Genomic DNA, 3,560 nt, shown 5'->3' with positions numbered 1-3,560 from the left:
AAAATAAATTGTGCTCTTTGTAGTATTACATAAGATACAACTTTTCATACCTAGTTCTTTTGCATGGCGGAAACATCAAGAATTAAAATTAGAAAATTGATAACTAAAGCTAATTATTGCCAAGGAGAGAATAGGATTTTGTTCATATATAGTGAAGTTGTTTGTTGTGTCACGGTGATGAACAGTCCCTACCCGACACCTGATCCACTGAGTTTTATACAGAATATCTTTGAAGCATCTTTCCACGATCATACTCCTTTCCTTGATCATACTCCTTTCCTTGAGAAGACAACCTGATGATTTCTTGGAGCGGTGGCTCAGAGAAACAGTAGCTGATGGAGGTCACCAACTTGGACCTGCGCGGGCTGGGCTGGAACCCGGCAGGAGCTGGGGGAAAGCCAGGGATGCGGTGACCGCATCAATGGCGTTGCACGAGTCGCTCGGCCCGGACCTAAGGCCGGAGCTGTTTGGCCGCGCCATACCAGAGATCTCCGTGCTCCCGTGGGAGGCCACACGCTGGAATGCCTCTACCGTGGTCCTGTCCAGGGGCTACATCTCGAACATCCCCGCATGAACTCGGAGAGCCTGGTCCTCCCGGACGCCACCCGCGTCCGCTACTTCACCGGCCTCCTCTCGCTGCGACAGGGGAACCCTGCCTTCTGGTAGCTAGGATCGACCACCTTCTATGAGGAAGACGACTGCTCCGCCATGCTGAACGTGTCCGTCCATGTATATATATGCAATGAGCCAATGGCACGATTATGTCGGCAGCCAAGTGTATCTTCGAGCTGCAGGAGACGGTGGAGAGGATGGTCCTCGAGGGCCTCGTCGTCCTAGAGGAGCGAATCAACGCGCACCTGGGCGCGCTCGCGGTTTGGCTGTCAGACTAAGGTGCCCCGCCGGACGCGTAGATTGGTTTTTCCATGCAGGCCCACCGCAACGATGGAGTGATCACCACTATCGTGCAACACGAGGTGGAGGGCCTCGAGGTGCAGGCCGGGGACGGGAGCTGGCTCGCTGTGCCGACCGATCAGGATACCTTCACCTTCGTGGCCGGAGAGCAAGATGTTCCGTGTCAGACAAGATCCCTTTCTCACGCGGTGCTGACCGTCTCCCTCGAATTCGGACGCCGCAGTACGTACATCACAGACTCGCAGGTCGTGACCAACGGGAGTGTGCCACCATGCCTCCATCGCGTCAGACCGCCTAGCAACCCCGAGCATGTGTCCGCATTGTTCGGCTGCTAGGGGAAGGACGGCGTCGTGCTGAGCCTGAGCGCCATGGACGAGCTCGTGGCCGGTGACCATCCTCTAGCATACTGGCCATGTAGGAGTGATGACTACAACAGGTTCCGGTACTCTAACAGCCGATTAGGTAACCCACCAACGGCTTTGTGCAGGGTAGACACAAATGATTCTTTTCCATTCGATCTAAAAATTGAGGTAGACAAAGATGATGTATCGCCCATGCTAGAATGATCACAAGTTATGTGTCAGAGGACAAAGCTCACGTTGGCTCCACCTCAGTTTTTTTTTTGAGGGAAGGCGATCATGGCTTGCTTTATTAATTGATCAAAGGCAGTACATCATCCACAAGTACCGGGACTAGGCAGCTCGGCGGCTCCGCAGTCCAACTAACATAAGTCTTATTACAAAAAGAAAATTGAGCAAGCACATGCGCTGCTTTATTAAGCGTCCGAGAACAATGCTTAAAGACGACCTTCCCGATCAAAGTAGACACATCCAGACATTCCGCAAAAATTGCAGCTGCCGCATCCCACCATATGGATGTCCGTCACAATAATTTACCACCACTTGTGAGTCCGATTCAGCTTCCACCCGAGGAAATCCCAAAGAGTTAGCAAATATGAGCCCATCCCTCATTGCCATAGCTTCAGCCATCATTGCATGAGCAACATAGTCTAAGTATATGCATTGTGCAGCAAGGAAGTTACCTTGTCCATCCCTAATCACAGCCGCGGTCGCCCCTCTTCCTTCATATGGATAGAATGCCGCATCAACATTTAGTTCCACAAACCCAATATCTGGCTTCATCCACCCATGTTGCTTGATCCCCGATCTAGGTAAAGAAGCTTCATGAAAATTATTTGCAATTGCCAACACTGAAGTATGCCATCGCGTAGCGGGTGGTGGCTTTCCATCATGTGTCAATTCACGTCGTATCCACCATAGGTACCAGCATGCAACCAAAAGGACTTGCTTCACTGATAGGTTCGTTTTGATCACCAGCTTCATCTCTGGCTGAAGGAGTAAGTGCTCCAGGATTACCGATCCCGATCGATCAACCCCCAAAGCTTCCTGAATAATGCTAGTCATGCCGAGTCGCTCCCACAGTTCTCTGGCATTGGCACATTCAAACAGTAGATGGCGGATATCTTCTGCGGCTTGGTGGCAAATAGGGCAAGCTCCATTCCCTCCCACATGTCTGTTAACGAGTATCGACTTTAAAGGGATTATTCCATGTAATGCCCTCCATCCAAAAATCTGAATTTTACGAGGGACTTTTTGCTTCCATAACAATCTCCATACTGCCGGTGTCGCAAAACCTCCTGAGCGACGCATTGTGTTTGCATGGCTCTGAAAAGTTTGAATCCAATGTATCCTGTAAGCTGATTTCACAGAAAAATACCCTCGCTGTTCTGGGTGCCTAGCTATAAAATCATCAAATGCACCATAATTGAGTGGGATTTGGAGGATCCTAGTGGTGTCCACTTGATTGAATATTGACCTAATTAACTCCTCATCCCACTTCCCCGTCATTGGATCGATGAGGTCATTTACCTTGGTCAATAGAGTTTGCCCCCTCGGCGACACAACACGCCTATTCGGACTCGTTGGGATCCACGAATCGGACCATATTTGCACATTCTCCCCTGTACCAATTCGCCAAATGTGGCCCAATTTGAAAGTTTCCAGCCCTTCCATGATGCTTTGCCAGGTAAATGACGCTCCATTCTTTAAGGTGGCCTGAAGCAACGAATTATTTGGAAAGTATTTAGCCTTCAACACTCGCGCACATAAATAATCAGGGTTGGTTATCAATCTCCAGGTCTATTTAGAGAGCATAGCCAGATTGAAAGAGTAAAGATCTCGAAACCCCATACCACCCTCACATTTCGGATAACATAGTTTCCACCATGAATACCAATGCATTCTTCTATGTTCCTCATCATCCCCCATCAAAACTGTGATATTAGATCTATGATCTCTTTGCATAAGCCTTTAGGCAGATAGAAGACAGACATAGCAACCACTGGGATAGCCTACGCAACAGATTTTAGCAAGATCTCCTTCCCTCCAGTTGATAACTGTTTTTCCATCCATCCCTTAAGTTTCTCCTTAATTCTTTCATAGAAGTGTCTAAAGCAATCACTCCTATTTGCTCCTACCATTGCTGGGAGCCCAAGGTATTTATGAGATAAGGCCTCAGTATCAATATGTAATTCCTGACATATCTCAGCCCTCGGAGCCACATGTGTGTTAGGACTGAAGAAAATGCTACTCTTTGCCAGACTCACCATCTGTCCCGAGCTTTGGCAA

General features: G+C 48.8%; 1 pseudogene; it reads left to right on the top strand.

Moving 5' to 3' along the window:
• The first annotated feature begins 296 nt into the window (after positions 1-296).
• Positions 297-1,478, top strand: LOC119284095 (annotated as a pseudogene).
• The last annotated feature ends 2,082 nt before the right edge of the window (positions 1,479-3,560 follow it).

This window comes from Triticum dicoccoides, chromosome 4A, assembly GCF_002162155.2.
Source record: "Triticum dicoccoides isolate Atlit2015 ecotype Zavitan chromosome 4A, WEW_v2.0, whole genome shotgun sequence".
Taxonomy (NCBI): Eukaryota; Viridiplantae; Streptophyta; class Magnoliopsida; order Poales; family Poaceae; genus Triticum; species Triticum dicoccoides.
This window is presented reverse-complemented; position numbering and strand designations above follow the sequence as displayed.